Raw genomic sequence first — 20318 nt, forward strand, 5'->3', positions numbered from 1 at the left:
TTAAAAAATAACGCTTTTTTTAGTACTAATTTTAACATTTAACGATGGTTTTTAACTTAACTGTCGTCTAATATCCGTGAAGGTGCCAAACTATGTGCATTTTAGATGACGGTTAAGGGAAAAACCGTCATCTGAAAATAATATTTAACAATGAAACCGTCGTTAAATTCCTTTGACATTTAATGAATCTTTGATATGATGACGGTTTTTTAACCGTGGTTGTCTCTTTTAACTATGGTTATTGACCGTCATTAAATCATTCGCCTGTACTAGTGAAGGTCTTTTGACTACTTTGAAATATGTTGCAACTAAAAAAGTAATTTGCAAAAATGTTTATCAAAGCTCATGATGCATTTTCTTTTCCAAAAAAAAAAAAAAAAAAAAAAAGCTTTAGGTCCAGGAGATCATTTCATTTTGCATCTCATTATAGGAACTGCATTTAATATTTACATCTTCACATGATATATCAAATTTCTAACCTGCAATTTGCGAATATCAAAATTTAAACTTGATCATTTGTACAATCTTATGATTATGAAAATTTGAATTCATCTAATGCACTATAAACAATATATTCTTAATTCTAACTTGAAATTTAAGGTGGACGCAGCTTTAGTTGAGAAATTCGGATTGAGTCGTGACTGGTATTCACAATTCTATATCTAAACTACCATCTGAAAAGTGTGCAAGCTTCGTGGTTTAAAAAAAAAAAAAAGGCAACAATAAACAAAGATGTGCAATACATCTGGACCTATGTATCACTAATATGTAAAGGATGATTATGTACCATAAGAAACGAACAGCCTCGGTGATAAAGTGAGGCTCACAGAAAAGAAAAAAAAAAAAAAAAAAAAAAAAAAAAAAATTGTACATGGTCTATTATTGCAGCTTATGTTGCAACAACTTTTGTGACAATAGCGTCAAAAACTCATATATTGAACGTGATAAAGTTTTTGCAGGTTGGGTTGATGCTACTTCCAATTCATAGAGATGTTTGCAGTATTTTCACTTTGCTTATTATTTTGCCAAAAAAGGGAGAGTAGTTTTTGGATAACAATTTTTTTGAATATGTTTTCTGCTATTGTTTTGCCAAATAATGCCAAAAAGGAGAAATTGTTAGATTGTTTTGTTGGCAATTGTGGCAGAAATATTCGAGAAAATATTCTGCGTATCTAGTTACATGTTGTGCAAGAAAAAGCTGTCGGGCATATTTGAATTTGAAGAAAAGATTCTATCAAACAAGCTTCAAATATATGCATTACTTAAAATTATGGGAAGATAAATTTAAAAACATATATGCGCTGAAGATATGTCACAACTATCAAAGATTTGGCCAAGATTTGATCAAGATAATCCAATTCTGAATTGACTTCAAATTCAAGTTTTAATAGGATTCGGGCTTGTGTGCTATAAAGATCAGGTTGTGTGATTAGTTAATGTCAAGACCAATTCGATGTAAACGTTTATGTAGAAGAAACTGTTCAGTTTTTTAACGAATTTTAAAATTTAAGGGCAAATCGCAAAAATTAAAAGTTGAGAGATCAATTTGTCAAATACGTAAGATATTAAGGGGGGTGTGTTCATACAGAAATGTTTAAATGAAATTTGAAAGTATACTTTTGTTGACATTAAAAACTAAAGGTATACTTTTTTAATAAACTTTAAATAAAGGGTACAAAAAGATAAATAACCTTTCAAAATAAAGCACTCACAACATGAATTGTCCCATCAACTATAATAACATCATTTCTCGTCAATTTTATTGTTAAATCCTCTATTTAATACTATCTAGAAAAATCTTCCAAATTCTATTGCTAAATCCTTCCCTCTATTATTTAGCATAAAACAACAAAATATTAGCCATAGATTGTCGTCTTTAGCGACGATATTTTTTTTTTAGTCGCAAAGTTCTTAATCGTTGAAATGATCAATTTCTCTAGTGAGAATTAGGTTTTTTGTTCTGGGAAACTCTATAAATAAATGATGCGAATGGAAGTTTTGGGATATATTTCAAAGTGCTAAAATTTTGGAGAGAATTTTTTAAATTTTTTCAAAACTTTAATGCAGAATTATAGAATATGGCTAAATAAAGAGTCACTGGTAGATAAGATAACGTCTATCTCTAAGCTATCAAATTCATAGGTTAATTTGTTTTCATATTGAATTCCGATAAAGTGTCAGTCGTATCAACAAGGTGTTCCAGTTCATACATAGGCATCTCTTAGATATATATTACTAATATTCTCTGGTAGAATTTGTTGATCCAGCAACAGTTGAAAGCTACCTAGTACATAACCTTCAACATGTAAGGACCCTCACAGGGTGGGATATGTAGTTACGTGGCATTCCACCATCCATTCACTTGTGCTGTTATGATTGGACTATTCCAACGCTAATGATTTTTATCAAATCACGAAAATGTGACTGACGTGTTTTTGTAAGCATGTTGAAGAGAGAGCATATAAAGTGTACTATTAAGAGAAGGTGCCATATATATTGAGATCTCGTTCACTTCACCGATTTGAGTTTTTAATTTTAAATTTTTACAGTAAAAAGTTCTAAAAAAATGTCACGTTTAACTTTTTCTGCTACAGTGAAAAGCTCTCAGCAAATGTCACATCTCAGCTTGAATTAAAAACTCGAATCCGCAAAGTAAACGAGGCATGAATGTTTAAAGAAAAAAAAATATCACTCCACGACTTAACAAAATATTATTGGACTCACTGTACGTATGAATTTAAATTCAAGAGTGAACTCTCATAATCTATAGTAATTAATAACTCGTATAGTAACATATCATGATGTATGCCGACTTGATTGAATTATAGATTTTTTTTTCCCCCTTGATGTGGAGTAAATAATAAGGACAATCTAAGCCGTGCCATTTCTAGAAATTAAGAGTATATCGACAAAAAATGGTCCATAAGCCGGAACAATAATGCAAAAGTAGCCTTAAACGTGAATATATATATATATATTTTGTTTTTGTTTGAATTCCCATTCAAAACATCCTCAGCCACTAAAATATGGTAGTACTTCTACTACTAGACTACTCAAAAATAGACCCGTCAAGTTCTGCACGTGTGTTGCATTAAATGAGTCCCTCAAAGAAAATGACCTTGTGTATGTGTGTATAATGAATGAATGAATGAATGAATAATGATGCAGGCATTGACAAGTCCATCAATCTTTATTTGGGCTAGGCTGGTTTGTTTTGGCTTCTTTCGAATTTCCACCACAAGAAAAAGACCTAAAGTGTGGACATATATCTACAAAATATGCCCGGCTCACTTTCGGAAAATTGACGTTCTGATCAGAAGGGAAGAGGTCAAGCCAACGTGGTGTCCCTAGTGCCTATTACCACCAAATTGTGTAAATGAATAATGGCCCTCATCTCATCTGTGTTTGATTGAGTACTTTCACTGCTCCACTGTGGACCCGTGTTCAGACTTTGAATTCTAATTGATGAACATGTATCTAATCCATTGTTTTATTGTGATTTTTTTTTTCTTCTTGAAAAACGTTATATGGTTATTAAAGCCGAAACTGGATCATGTATTATTTTTTCTTTTACTATATATATTTTTTATTTATCGGGCACCCTCTTTTATTTTAGAGGAGTGGATCCTTTCAACTCCACTAGGAGTGTTTGAAGATATTTTCTTTTTCAGCCCGATACTTTTCTTTACACTCGCTTTGTTTATTTTCACGTTTAGAGGGAATTGTTGAACTTACTCTTAGAGCGTGTGAATATGATTTTTTACTCGGTACTCTTGATTAATACATTTTTTTACTAATATATAATTTGACTAAATAGAGTATTAATTAAGAGTGAGAAGTAAAAATCTAGACCCATATACTTTAAGGGATATTTGTCTCATTTTCCCTTTTATTTATTTTTCATTTGTTAATAAATTTTGAGTGGATTACTTGGTGTGGGACGTTGATATTCGTAGGTGCCAAGCTAAATAAAATATTCCAGAATCTGTTCATGCCATCACTTTTCTTTATTAAAAAAATTTAAATAATAAGGAAAGAAAGAAAGAAAAGTTTTACAATGATAATTTACTTGTATGTGTTTAAAAAAAAAAAGATCGTTAATTGTTACCATTACGAAATAATAATAGACAGTTGAAAGTATTAGATGGAAATTGCAAAACAATATCTTCTCTTACTGATGCTTAAAAGAGACTGAAAATAATTTAGGCCTCTTCTTATTATGAGACCAAGTTAAGAATCTGCTCATCATTCAAAAGTTTATGCTTTAGGAGATTTATGTAATAATATGTCGATATATATATTATTTTGTAACAATTAAATCTTTAATTATATAATAAGCTACAATTTAGGTTGTTTTAATCAACTTATTTGATATCCTGTCCTTTCATCTCATCAATTTTAAAAGGAAAAAAAAAAAAAAAAAAAAAAAAAAAAAAAAAAAAAAAAACTAAGATTGGTTGAGCTTTCAACCAGAAATGCTTAATCACTATTGGGATCTAACCAATACAAATAGTTGAATGACAAAGCAACGTATTGCAAAGCATATGTGTGTGATGAAGAAATTTAATAACTACATTTTGTAGCCTTCCGCAACGATTATATTGGGTACATGCATGAATGTCGGCAACTAATTGTCTCTTCAATGAAGTCATAATGGATAGAGGATCTGACTCATTGAATAGACGGTAGACACTCATTTGTCTCTTCTCCTTTCTCTATAATATTCTAAGACTGTTCTTACACGTTGATCTGTTTTATGAACATCGAAGTAGATGATATTTCGAGCAAGTAATTCTAAGGAGGCTTTTAATTTTTTTTTCCTCAAAATGTGTTATTTTTCTATTCAAGTTGGTTAAATTAATTATCTACTTTTTCTAATTAACCGAGCTGACAAATCATATTGTTAGAATAAAGTAACGACCTTATTTTACTCATTGGAGAATATTATTAGACTTCTACATTAGCTGGAGATATTGGCATGATCCATTTAATAAGGTGATGGCAATCCTCCCCTAACAAGCCGATTTTGTTAGGTATCCTTTGATTTCTGTAAAATGGTATCAGAGCATGCCCAGTTTTGTAATGTTGGGTCCTCCAATATCGACTTATTCGCAGAGGTTTGGCATGGTCCACGCTGTGCGCGAGCGGGGCGTATTACAATCTCACATTAGCTGGATATATTGACATGATCCACTTAATAAGGTGAGGCTGAGTTAGGCACAATATCTTTTGATTTCTGTAAAAAAATACGAAAGCAGCACGTGAAAATAACATTGATTGATCATTCATTTCTTTCTAGTAAGATTCGTTTTGATACATCAAACTCATTTTGTCCGTTTTTGCTTTTATAATTTAACAAATGAATTTTGATTGCATGATTGCTTTTCTCTATTTTTGAACCGTCGACTATATACTGCATGACACTAATTATCTTTCCACTAAAGTACTCCTCGATATTTATAATATAGTTTTCAAAACGTAATTAAGTAAATGACAACCTCTTCTTAAGAGTGCTAATAACATTTTCCCTAGTGATTTGTCACCGAGCAATAATTGGATGATGAGAATTATTGTGATGTATGGTACTTGGCGTGTGCCTATTTAAAGTCCCCACTTTAACTCCAATATTCATGTGTACTTGTAATTGTATTGCATCAATAGGCATCTCTATATGTCTTTTCCCACTAAGAATGACGACAAGGTGTAATTGCAAAACTACTTACTCACGGAGGAGACGAGGCTTGCACATGAAAAAGGGCAAGAGAAAGCTCAAGCTTCCTTTGATGAGAAATGCTGAGGCCGCGAAAACGTCGACTCTGCAGAAGCTTAGGCAGCTTCAGAGGCTCATCGATCCAAGGTGTGAGGAGATCATCATGAACCCAGAAACGTTGTATGAGGAAACTGCAAGCCAAATCTTTCAACTTGAAGCCAAGGTGAATGTTCTTAAAAGTCTCTTCACCATGTTCGGTGTGTAAATAATAATGTTTAAGAGGACTCTGATTATTTCCTCTCTCTTTAAAATATCGTACCAGATAGAATTCAGCGAGAGATCAGGGAGAGAGGGAAGCAAATCTTTAGTGTATCTATATTTGTAGTACTTGTATTATGCTACCGAAGAGAAAGAAAGAATAATATTGTACTTTTATTTCTCAATTTGCTAGTGGCTTGTTTGTAAATAATGTGACTAGAATAGTTTCCTACTAGCTAGATTAGTGACACCTTTATGAATTGATCACTTTGCTCATCCGGCAGATTAATGCTAGGATTTGTGTGTTCACAAAAAAAATAAAATAAGTTGTAAAAATAAGTGTACTATAAATTAATTGTTCAGTTGGTGAAACGGCTTATATGTCTTACTTGTATTGCATTAACTCATAGATTTTGGTCTAGATATTTCTACTTTCATGCAAATCATGATCGTTATGATCTATATGGTTTTAAATCACATGGTATGAACTCAAATGAAAAAAAAATATAGATAATACATATTTTTTTTAATTATAGAAGCTAGTTGTTCCTGAGACTCGAGTGTGAGATCTCTCCTTAAACAAGAGGTGAAAGTTCAGGTCGTCCTGCTCAACATGCCCCAACGACCCGAATGGAAATTGTGGGCCGTCCTTAAAGAGGGAAGGGTCAGCCCAGACCAGCTCTAAAGCTCGACATGCCTACGGCCGCCCTGGCCCAACCCGAAATTTTATGAGATATTTTCAAAAAAAATTTAAAATACAAAGTGTTCGGGATGGCCCAGCCCAGTCCAAATAAGGTTTTAGGCTTGAAACCTCTGTCCAACCCGATCCAAAAAATGGAGCCGGGCCGGACTGGACCCGGACCAATAAAGCGAGCCTCAGGCCAACTCGATTAACACAGCCTAAACTTACAGCTCTACCTTAAACCCACCTCACCCTTACTAACTTGGAACCAGTTGACATAATATTATTTAAATATAATATCTAGCTAATAGAGTATATATTAAACTATCTATTGGGATTTGATTTTGGTTTATCTCCCAAATTATGTTTGATTTCCACCTTGTTTAGATTATTTTGATTAGAATTATTTTGGGAATGGATATCTGATTGATTTGACAGAGAATTGGCAGCTAGTATCTTTGTTAGGAAAGGTTTTCACTGATATAGAAATCAGCATAATGGAAATCAAGCATAATAAAACAGAATGGATGGGATGAAATCATTTCTAATCTAGTTTTTTTGTTTTACCTTTTTGGTTAGAGGTACACACATTAAAGCACTTTGTGTTGTTGAAATCGGGGAGAAATCCAAACCCTTACTGAAGATTTCTTAGAGCCAGATTTAGGTTTTAGGAGAAAGAATAATTCTTATTCACTCTGAAAACAATTCTGTACAACCACTATTTATAGACAAATTAGGGATAACCACAGCCGGTTTTAAATCCCTTGATTTCAGCCCTATAGATAATATATTAGGTAACTCCTTATCTAGAGAAATCAAGAAACAAATCAAATCCCTACAAAATAGGAAACTACAGCTATACAATCAGCCTATTCTAAATGACTTTCCACACTCCCCCTCAAGCGGGAGAATGTATGTCAATCATTCCCAGCTTGGATAGTAGAGTATCGAAGTGAGTTCTTGCAATAGCTTTGGTGAACACGTCTGCAGTTTGTTGTCGTGTGGGCGTGTAGACAACTTCCACAATTCCATCCTCTATCTTTTCTTTGATAAAGTGACAATCTATTTCCACGTGCTTGGTGCGATCATGAAGGACTGGATTCTTCGAAATACTGATGGCTGCCTGATTGTCACACAACAGTTCCATAGGAGTCTTGATTGGGAGTTGTAGTTCTTCTAGAAGTCTTCTTAGCCACATTCCTTCGCAAATTCCGTGAGCTAGGACCCTGAACTCAGCTTCAGCACTACTCTGAGCGACTACTAATTGCTTTTTGCTCCTCCAGCTGACAAGGTTTCCCCATACAAACGAACAGTATCCAGAGGTTGATCGCCTATCAGTCAAAGATCCCGCCCAATCTGCATCATGATCTCTATGCCCCTGTTTATTCCTTTCTTGAAAAATAAACCTTTGCCGGGAGACATCTTTAAGTACCTCAGAATCCTGTATACTGCTTCTTGATGCTCTTCATTCAGACTATTCATGAATTGACTAACCGTGCTGACAGCGAAACTGATGTCTGGTCTTGTGTGAGATAGGTAGATTAGTTTGCCCACTAACCTTTGATATCTTCCTTTATCTACCGGACCTGAATCTCCTTTAGTCCCTATTTTGTTGAAAGGATCCATAGGAGTGTCTGAAGGCTTACAGCCAAGCATGCCTATTTCTTTTAGTAAGTCCAGTGTATACTTCCTCTGTGAGACTGAAATTCCTTTGCTAGACCGTGCTACCTCCATTCCAAGAAAGTATCTTAGAGCTCCAAGGTCTTTGATTTCAAATTCCTGACTTAGGATTGATTCCCTTTAGCCGAGCAATTTCTGCCTCATTGTTCCTAGTAACAATTATGTCATCAACATAGACAATAAGGATTGTAATCCTACCATCCGAATTTCTATTGATGAATAACGTGTGATATGATTGTCCTTGCAAATATCCCTACTCCTTAACTGCCTTGGTAAACCTGTCAAACCAGGCTCTTGGCGATTGTTTGAGACCATATAGTGACTTTCGAAGTCTGCACACCTGTTTGATGCCTATTGATTGCTCGAGCCCAGGTGGAATTTCCATATATACTTCCTCTTCTAAATCACCATTGAGGAATGCATTTTTAACATCAATTCAATGTTGACAGCTAAGGAAAGTATAGCATATAAAATAACATGATCTCCCAAGTTATGTTTGATTTCCATAGGTTTTCACTGATATAGAAATGATCTCCCAAATTATGTTTGATTTCCATTCTCTTTTATTAGGCGAGCAGCAAACAGGTTTGTTCCTATTTCTCATTCTTACCATATGCCTAGACTTGTTGGGCCATGGTGTTTTAAGTGCATAAAAGTTGTTAACATAAGTATAAATATAAATTTATTTAATTATAAAAAAGTAAAATAAACACCTAAAATTAAGATTGATTTATCTAATAAACAATCAAGAAAAATGTGGGTTAGAAAAACTGATTTAAGGTGTTTTGATAGTGGTTGTTCCAGGCACATGACTGGTACTCAGGAAAATCTGTTAAATTTCTGGGAAGGAGATGAAGGGTTCGTGACTTTTGGAGATGGTATGTGTTGGAAATGGTGTCCAAAAGCATGAGATGTGATTAATAAAATAGAAATTTCATTATTTAAGTGAATCTATTGTTATATACTTGAATATCATTGAAAATTCTACGATTATTTATGTGACCTTAACTATGGTATATAAGTGTTGTATACTAGAGGATAATATTTAAGGATAATACTCAAAATTAGTACGTAATAAATTTAATTAAAGTTCAGAATCTTTAATTCAAACATTATTAATGCATGTCATTTCCACTAAGAATGGAATGAGCTTATCCACATCGTTAATATAGAGAGATGTCGAATGACTATATTTTACATAATGAGATTATGTAGGACTGGGACACAGACACAATATAAATTTCTAATAATTTTCGTTAAGTATAGAAATTCTAATTGAGTCTACTGATGATTATATATAGATGATCTTAATCATGCGTTTTTAGTAAACTCCTATTTATGGATTTGTGTCTTTTGATTTACTCGGTACGGATTTTGAGATTTTAAATCATATTCCTTATATCTTGGAGATATGAAGAAATAAGTAGCCGGGACTACTAATATTACGAGATGGAATCCATTTCTTCTTGAAAAAGAAGCAGATAAATAATTTCCTTGAGGATTGATTCGGTGCTTGGATTAATAAGAGCTCAAATTCTTGAATGTGTTTTATGAATCACTATCTATTAAAAAATTGATGGTACTCAAGGATAAAGATGTAATTAGAGAGGTTAATAGATTTCACTTAGCTCTAATTATGAATTATTTATGGAGGATTGATCTATTTGTAGTGACTATATCAAATGGACACTTCAAGTTCTTAGAAGTAAATTATGTATATAATTTTGAGAGTGCAAGTTTTTAGTGGAGTAACTTTTGGAATTAATAGAATTAATCAAATAATTAAATAGCTTAATTAATTATTAATTTTATTGGAGCAGAATTATTGACCCATGAGTCCCCGCGTCATCCTTGTAATATTTGCAAGACAAGATGAATTATTGGGATTTAATATCACTCTAAATAAATAATGTGATATTTAATTAATTTAATTTTGGAACACGCTATGTTGGGACCACGGAGGCCGCACGCCCAGGCACTGGGACGTGCAAGGGGCGTGTGATAAAGTGTGAATTCTACTGGGATTCAGTTGCTTGCTTTTCAAGATATCTAGTTTACTTGTTTGACAAGTTTTACAATCAAATTCAAAAGGAAAGTAGAGTTTGACTTAAATTAAATTTGAATTTGAGGTAAAATTAGAATATGGATTAATGAGAAATTTTTCCTCTCTCATGCTTGCTATTTGAGCCAACCGCAGGGAGATCTCCCTATGGTATGGCTAGCCATATAATAAAAGGGTAGGGAGAATTTTGTTTCCAAAATTAAATGGAAAACTGTATTTCGAATAAGATTTAAAATAACCAATTTTATATTGTTTTGTCTCTAAGTTAAAGCAAATGGGTCCTCCTAGTGTTTTATAAATAGGAGACAATAGAAAATTAGATAACACAAATTTTTTCCTCCTTTCTCCTATGAGATAGGCGTGTAACATAACTCTTATAGGAATCTAACATTATGTTTGACAGCATGTCACATTCTAGTGACAACCATGTAATCAGAGATAAAAAGAGAAGAAAAGTTCTTACAATTCTGAGTTTCATCACATAATCTCCTAGTTGCATAATAGAGCCCATACTCTACTCTTCAAATGGCAAAGTACAGAAGATTGCAATACTCTCCAATTAGTGCCGCCAAAACTGATCATAGGAGTCCAAACGGAGGCCTTCTCTCCACTGAAAGGTACCTAAGAACACCTATTTGGACCAAAGAGCTCCACAACGCTACCACTCAGAAATGAGGTCTCCTGCCCATGGAACCTCGTAGCCACCTTCAGCGCACCCTGATCTAATCCAAAACTGATGCCTAAATCTATGTGGATTATAAAGCGTCACAAGATACATCTATATTTTCTTCTCTCCATACACCACCAGCCATGTCGGAGCAGTAGCTAAGAACAAAGCATACCACGACTGTAGTATATAGCTCCCAGATCTTGCTCAAAAAGTAAGGGTCAAGAGCTGCATCAGACTAAACTCCACTACAACTCTGCCTCGATAGAAACAGTATTCGCCAAACGCAGCCTCAAGCTTGCAATATGGGCGGAAACAAAACTTGAATTCTTTATCCAGCACAGTCAACAGATCAACTTTGGTGGGCTTCACTATGAACCAACGGTAGACCGCTGGGAGTACCGCCTCTGGATAACGAAGCTCGCCGAGAGCTGCCCCAATGTCCTACACATCAGTCGGTCTCAAAGCATATACCCGAAACCTCTCGCAAAAGAACGCCTGGAGAAACCCTGTCGAAACATAAGTATCCAAGAGATACCCTCCAGCACCTGTATACTCCAACCGGTAAAGGGCCTCCAACTATGAATAAAGATGGCCCAAGAAAAGTGAAGCCAATGGGAATGTAACTCCCTGTACAATCTTGATCGCCAACAGAAAATAGCAACCATGAACAGTGTCCTCCAGAGACGCTGGCAGCATGAGCCTTCTTAACCATAAAGCAACAAGGGCTTTAACCTACCAACCCAAACTGGCTCCCTCTCCGGGCACGAAAACACCCTGACTATTCATTCCTTAATAGAAGAAACGGGTTCATGTTGTGAAACTTGATCTCTTACTCGTCCAACATTCAACTTCTGCTTAAAAATGATTGCTGTATGAGATTAAAAACGTTTTTATTTTCATTTTCATACAAAAAATAAAATCATTTTGGAACAAATTTCAAACGCACCCCTAGTGTGTGTGTGGTAAAACTCGAACCAAGTTCAAAAAAAAAAAACAGTGGAATTTCCATTAATTATTTATATATAAATCAAGATTACAAAATTAGGTAATTTATCAAATTTATCAAATCTTATAAATAAAGTCAAAACTCCAACCAAAAGTAATTATGGACGAAATCTTAACAGCAGCTGATGTTGTCACTGAATTTTAAAACTAAAATATCAACTTAAAGATCAGTTGGTTGCAGTATCAGTTGGTTGATTCTAGTAAACCCAGGTACACCACAAATTACTTTGCAATGAACAAAACTAGTATTTCTCGATTTTAAATCATTTTGTGGTTGCATGAGAAGTCAAAAGTAAGGCAAGAGATGCATTTGCAGTTTTACTCATCAATCAAATCCTATAAGTGACAAGGGATGCATTTGTTTTCATGGAAAAGAGAATGGTCCTCGGCCTCTTCCGATCACATAAATACATACATACATACATATATATATATATATATACATATCTATATGTGTGTGTGTGTGTGTATAAGCTCCCATTTAGAATCTCACTGGGCATCAATACGGTTATTCACTAATTAACTCTAGGAGTTCAAAGGAGAGAATTTATTATTTGACACCAATGTATATATAAAGTGTGTTTTGTTTGTTTTTCTGTCTTGATTTTGTTTTTTCTTTGTGGATGAGGATACGTTGCTTCAACAAGAAATTAGAGTGTCCCATTAGTGTGTTATAAGCGATCCACGCCTTGATTTAAGGATTTCAGCTATTTCCCTTCGAGGGCATTATATATGTTGCAAATAAATGGATGCATCCCAAATGGAGTTTAGGCTGTAAAGTCTAATCGTAATATGATAAAAGTTAGTACTTATGCTACATATAATCTTGTGTGCACATACCCTTGTCCAAACAGTTTTAGGTTTCCAGAATATGCATAGAGAAGATAATATTTTCAAGAAAATATTAAAACAAAAATGGTGTTGTCAATCATTTATGCATCCATGTAATCTTGCAGAAGATCCACACTGTAATGTATATGTAGTAATAGGCAGGTTGATGCAGGATACTAGATAAGATTGGTACCTAGATCAGCTCAAATTGGTGGTTGGATTATGCTTAATATTTTATTTGAAATTATACTGGGTACATTTTATATGATTGTACATTCAATTTAATATTTGTTCTTTTAGAACACTTTTAATTTAATGTTTGGTGATATACATGATAAAAAAAATTAAAAATTAAAAATGAGATCTCTCTATGGTTGAAGCTTATAGAATAGTTATCGGTTGAGTTTATATCATTCTGAAAAAGTATTAAAAGTGATCCTATTTATTTGAAAAGCTTAGTTATATATGGATCGAATTTCACATCATTTTGAGCTTTTGATTGCTTACCAAGTCCTTAAAATGGCACAAAATCTTATTTCGGTTTAAGTTAACTATACAAAGTGCAACACTACAGAAAAGAGAGAAAGAAAATGAGCATTGTGGCCAGAGGACCGGCGACATAGGAGCATTGTCGAGATTTTATTTTCGTGAATGATCTTACAATAATGAGTCCAAGATGGTGGTAGGGTTGGTATATACACTATTTTTCCTTCAGTTGTTAAAATCTAAATATAGTCTGTGTGGTTGTAGCTTAGTGTTTATATTGATTTTTCATGATATGAACATATTCTCTCTTTTCATAGCACAAATCGTTGAACTAGCTAGGATAATTGTATCGTTTATATCTTCCCTTATTCCACCCACCAAATGGGCGCTGCATTATAAATTTCTCTATTTTGAATGGATTATTCACAATCTCTAATTAACTATTTTAAATATCACCCCAGGAACTGAGCTAAATCAACGGAAAAAAAAAAAATGGTCACCATGTTCAACTCCACTGATCGAGTTTGTTTATCATTGAGCTTCATTCATTTTTCCACTCGTTACAGCCAAAAGCAAAGAAAAGAAAGAAACATTTGAACCCAAACATAGTGGGTTGCTTAGATCCTTAATTTAGTGGTACAACGTGAGGCATCATTAGAAGGGGCTTAAGACCATTTTCTTTGACCTTGGATTTTTTTTTTTCTCTTCCTTTTTCTTTCCCTATTTTTTTCCTTTTAAAAAAAAAAAAAAAAAAAAAAAAAAAAAAAAAAAAAAGAGAGACTAATTGGCAGAATGTGTGGCCTGCATGACAACGAGGGGCTATTAGATGGGACCCACAAAAGTGGGGGGTCGTCGTATTTTGGGGAATGCCCCCATCATCGAAGCTTGTTTGGGGTTGTAGACCTTTTGTTAGGACAGGCGTGGGTCCCATCCATGTGTGCACATGCGTGTGCTGCCCCTTCTCTGCCGTTCGTGCATGAGAGAGCACGTCTTACTTATTTATTATTGATAAGATAACAGGCAACCTAGAAATAATCAACTAAACGGCCCTTAATTGCACTCAATCTTATGTGCTCTTTTCCCACTTCTCTACCTTCTCCAACTCCAAAAGTCGCCCCACGCTCTCTTGTAATTTCTTTGTTTATGTTAGAAAAAATTACTCTTAACTTATTCTTTAAGTGTATCTTAAGTTTTGTTGATTCTAATTTTTAGTTTAAGTTTAGATGTGACTTATATAAGAACTTTTAACTATAGAAGTAATTTTTTTTTAGAGCTTTTAAGTGTGGTAAAACTAGAATTGAAAACTCGAATCGATAAAATGAACGAGTCTTTAATTTTTATTTTTTTACTCTTAATTAGTACTCTTTTACTTCAGATTTTATGTACTTGATATTTGTCTCATTTTTCTTTTATATTAATATCGACTAATTTTATAAAAGATAATATTCACCAATTTTCAATTACTTTATAATCCTCTAAAAATCAAATACTAAAGTGATACAAGTATATAATTTATTAGAGCTACGCCCAAATTGGTGTTGACAATAAAGACTTGCTCGACAAAGTGAACTTCTTATGGTATCGTGGGAATTGATATCACATCTAATAAATAGTAGTAGTGAAATGATAAAAAAGAGAAGAGAATTTATAATGGCTCACTGTTCATATAATTAGAGCTATGTCCACTTTGATTTATTGAATTTTCTTATGAGAGAAAAATGATCACAAGAGAATGATAGCACAAAATTGCGATTAATTAGCTACGATATCCTTGTCAAAAACTATAGTGGGTTTGCTAGTGGTCCAGACAATTTTCCTACGAGTTCATAATCTAAACTCCGTCAAATTGTTTTAGTCATTGCTATTTTAACAATTTGAAGACTAATTAATTGTCCTTTTTTTCTAAGCATAAAAGAAATACTAAACAACGAGAAATTTCAGAACTAAAAGCTCTAGTTATTATGATAATGATGTGATCAGATATATGACCAAGGGCCGGTGTCATCTACCTAGAACTTGTTTGCCCTAGTGCATCGCTGCACTTCTAAGTTGTAACTTGTAAGAACCACAAGACTTCTACAACCTTTAAAACTGGTGTTCTCATGTAGTTTAAGGATGTCCAATTTACGTATTCCGTGCCCATTTAGCGTTTCTATAATTATCAAAATTCCGAAGCGAATGATCTTCGCTCCGCGGGAACAAAAAAAACCACCATCCCCCAATTGCAATAGGAGTAGCTACTTGTTTTACGGCTTTAATTTGAGCTCTTCAAATCCTGAATCTCCTGATAGACTCTAAAGTTTTATTTGAGCTTAATAAATAAGAGATAACTCCTCATCTTTTGAGCGACACTAAAAACGATTGCGACAATCGCGGAGGGACACTAAAAACGACTGCGACAATTGCGGATTTCATAAAACTTCTTTCTATTATTTGAGCGTAGGTGAGAGATTTCTCCAACAACAAAAAAAAAAAAATCCTTTTTTTCTAAGCATAAAAGAAATACTAAACAACGAGAAATTTCAGTACTAAAAGCTCTAGTTATTATGATAATGATGTGATCAGATATATGACCGAGGGCCGGTGTCATGTACCTAGAACTTGTTTGCCCTAGTGCATCGCTGCACTTCTAAGTTGTAACTTGTAAGAACCACAAGACTTCTACAACCTTTAAAACTGGTGTTCTCATGTAGTTTAAGGATGTCCAATTTACGTATTCCGTGCCCATTTAGCGTTTCTATAATTATCAAAATTCCGAAGCGAATGATCTTCGCTCCGCGGGAACAAAAAAAACCACCATCCCCCAATTGCAATAGGAGTAGCTACTTGTTTTACGGCTTTAATTTGAGCTCTTCAAATCCTGAATCTCCTGATAGACTCTAAAGTTTTATTGGATGAGCTTAATAAATAAGAGATAACTCCTCATCTTTTGAGCGACACTAAAAACGATTGCGACAATTGCGGAGGGACACTAAAAACGACTGCGACAATTGCGGATTTTATAAAATTTCTTTCTATTATTTGAGCGTAGGTGAGAGATTTCTCCAACAACAACAAAAAAAAAAAGACTCTTCCGGCCGTTGCTCCGCATATCCTAGCGGATATGCGGAAAATTTTCTCGACAAAAGAAAAAGAAAAAAAAAAAAAACCTATTTTAATTACTTGAAGTTAACTCAAGTAATTAGAGGTGCCTAAATGTATCAGTGTAGCTAAGAATCAATTTTTTTGTTTTTTTCTTTAATGTGGGAGTTTCTTTAAAACAAAACAAAAAGTGTTTTTGGTATTAGACAACAGCAATTTTGGGGTGCATGATGTCGGTAAGTATATACTGGCGCGTGGAGAGTAGAGACAACAGCAAAAGATAGTGTGGGAATACGTATAAATATAATAAAGTGCATGGTACGTGCGTTTGGATGTGAGGCCCAAAGATTTTAGAGTCTGAGAATAAATGTGAGAAATGGTGTGTTGCCACTGACAGCGAGTCCATTGCAAGCATCTCCGCAAATCACGGGGCTGACTCCCTTTTCTTTTTTTTTTTTCCTTTTTTTTTTTTTTTTAAATCAAGCCACACAAGTACATATGATAAATACAATATAAACTTTAAACATTTTCTTTTTTTCTTTTTTTTACATTTTCTTTTTTTCCTTTAGAAACACTGCTCCCACTTGCCCTGAACCTCCATGCATGTTCATGGAGGATTAATTTCACAAAGGCTCTCTGAATTATGTGCATTATTTTAATATGTCTCTTAAATTTTAAAAAGTTTATTTCATCTCTTAAAGTATGAAAGGTGGTTTAAAATATTCTCTAAATTAATGTTATTTTATAAATACCCTCTAAAATATTGATTTTGTGTCAATATGTACTCGTATCTTGTAAAAAATTAGAGGGTAAGTTTATTAAAAAAAAAGTAATAACTCAAGGGATAATTTAACTAAAAATCAATTACATCTAGTTATATTTTCTCTAAAACGCCATAAATAAGTAAATGAATTACATCTAGTAAATTTATTATCACATCGATACATGTTGGAGTGGCTTGATCTCTGAAGATCGAGAATCCTTTACATATGATCCGCATGTTCGAATACCTGCAAAATGGACTCCAACGCTCAAGTAAAATAGTAAAAGACTAGCTAACTTTAAGCATATGTGAAAAAAGTAAGAATTCGATTCTAAACCACTAATATTATACATGACAAAAGTAACTAAACAGACGGTGATACCACGATTCTGTTCTGATTGGTTCACGTTAGCACTTAGTTACGGCCTAGAATACTTTATTTTTATTTTTATTTTTATTTTGTTTTCAGTAAGCAAAAAAGATGAAGAGATAACTGACATCACATCAAGTACTCCTCATTTAATTTATTAAAATAAAACTTAAATTATCAAAAAAAAAGTAGGAAAAATACAAATAGCCTAAAGGACAACACAAAATACACAGGCCAAATAATAATAATAATAATAATTATTATTATTATTATTATTATTATTATTATTATTATTATTATTATTATTATTATTATTATTATTATTATTACATGTGTCCGTGTAACATTGAGGAGTACCTTTCATCTTTTCATCAATGTCTTGATTCTTCTACAAAGCATCGAGGTTTATCTTGCCATTCGATCCATTATTACAAATCTTATTCCTCATTTTCCAAACAATTTACGTGAACCTTTTCTTTTAAAGAAAAATTACTTTTAGATAAATGAATCTACACAAATAAATATACAAAATGAGAATTTGTAAAAGTAAAAATATTATTTTGACGCTGTGTAATTTGAAACATTTTTAATTTAGGACTCTCCTATTTGGGAAAGTCCTGTTGGGGTATCACGTATTAATTGAAAAAAATATAACATTTAGGTATATTTTGAGCTCAATTTTGAAAATATAAAATGATAATTCTACCCTTTCAGTTAAAACCATAATTAGATAAGACGAAACAATAATTCGTAAAAGAAATGTAAGATGTGAGGAAAAAAAACAACAAAACTAAGAAACAAACAACAAAATATTTTCAAATCTACTCTCATCACAACAAAAAATAAATGATAGTTTAGTCATTTTCCCGGGTGATATTTTATATTACGAGGGTACTTATTGAGATCAGATTTCGTACCTCATCTCTCACCATATACGTGGCAATTTAGGCTCTGGAAGGTTACCAGACAAGTCATTACGAGTCCCTAAATAGGCTAAAACCACTCATCGATCAGTCAACTTCGCCGGTCAATCTCACAAGTCGACACTTTTCCTTAGGCACTAAGCAACAAAAGAATATTCTCAAGATATTCCATAAAAGGAATTTGGCAACAATATCATCCAAAAAAGGAAGGAAATCAGCCAGTCAAGCTAGATGAAATAAGGAGAAAAAAGGTCAACGGTTGACTTAGGTGGCAAGCAACTCGCTCATTGGACGAATTTTATTGCCTTCCATATAATAAGAAAACTATATCTCTAGCAACCGCGCAATAAAGGTGCAGAATCAACTCCTAAAGGGCAACAAACCACATTTGACTAGTCAACGAGAAGGAGAATCTGTAAATATAAGGCATTCAGGCATTTCGGGGCACACACACATATTCTCCAACGCACTAAAGCACTTCCAGCAATATTTCATCACCTATCTTACTAAATTTTTGAACATTCTCTCTCTATCATCCCGTTCTTCTCTTATTGACTTATTGTAACACTTTTCAGCATGCATAGTGAAACCATTGGAGCCCTACAGTGGACGTATCTTGAATTACTAGGAGAACTACTATAAATTCTTGTATTTTTACTGCTTTTCTTTATTTTTCACGTTTACTAACGCTCTCATTCTCGCAACGGATCAATTTCACTAATCGATGACTTCTAAAAACTTGGCCATTGACCTTTAATTTCTATAATCATAGATTTTACCCTCTATAGTACTTAATGGGATTTTCCGAACACTATGGTCCCAAATTTGGAAACTATTAAACTACAGAATGACATTTTTCTCTTGAAAAATAACCGTTGCCAGAAAGCAATCTAATATCTAATTTTTCGTTAAGAAAAGAAAAGAGCGAGAATTAAAATTAAGAAAAAAAAAACAGAAAAGGCCATAAAAAAAACTCAGCTACCAGGAGAGTGAGGATATTGATATTTCTATGTAGACAGCTAACGAAAAAATAATCAAATAATATGGGACATCCTCAAATATGTAATATTTTCTGGCCAAAAACTTGCACGTGCGTGTGATTATTATAACTACAATTATAGTTTCTGTTTACATTTAACTTTTTGAAAATTTTTAATAATATTAGTTTGTATTTCTTCTATTTATGTGGGAAAACAATATATGTAGAGAAACCGTGAGATATTACAGGTACACATATGGTATGTTGTCATGTTCCTTGATTAGCATCGGCATAAATACATTTTTCTTATATACATGTGCGGGTTTTTAATGGTTACGCTTCTATAATAATTACTCATTAAATTTTTTAATTTAATGATGAGACGTGGTAAGAATCTAATATTATTAATTGTCATTTATTATTTTAATTAACTATTTAATTTATTACAACCGTCGGATCAAAATGTGTATATATATATATATATTAATCTATCTTCAGTAAAAGAAGTTTAAATTAAAAAAATGAAGTCAATATGCACCTTTTTTTTTCTTAGGAAAATTCTATTCAAATCAATATAATAACCATATTACAAGAAAAATTTGAGAAGCCCTGCAATATAAGGCATAACCACTTAATGGAGACCAGTTCCACCAGCACAACTTGCCTGAAAATGAGAAGCATCTCAGCACACCAACAACGAGCTCACACAACACTCTTTTTGACAAGATCTCAGTAATCGAAGAAGGAAGCATCTAATCGATTAAGAGCCACAACATTGTAGTGCAAAGCCACCATCCACACTATAGACATACACAACA

At 33.3% G+C, this 20318-nt stretch overlaps 1 long non-coding RNA gene across 1 annotated transcript; it reads left to right on the top strand.

Annotated features, from left to right (window-relative positions):
* The first annotated feature begins 5522 nt into the window (after window positions 1-5522).
* LOC112092839 lies at window positions 5523-6319 on the top strand. The gene is made up of 2 exons (XR_002902779.1): window positions 5523-5933; window positions 6033-6319. It is a non-coding gene; the product is annotated as an uncharacterized LOC112092839 (long non-coding RNA).
* The last annotated feature ends 13999 nt before the right edge of the window (window positions 6320-20318 follow it).

This window comes from Morus notabilis, unplaced genomic scaffold (assembly GCF_000414095.1).
Source record: "Morus notabilis unplaced genomic scaffold, ASM41409v2 Scaffold277, whole genome shotgun sequence".
In the NCBI taxonomy this organism is placed as follows: Eukaryota; Viridiplantae; Streptophyta; class Magnoliopsida; order Rosales; family Moraceae; genus Morus; species Morus notabilis.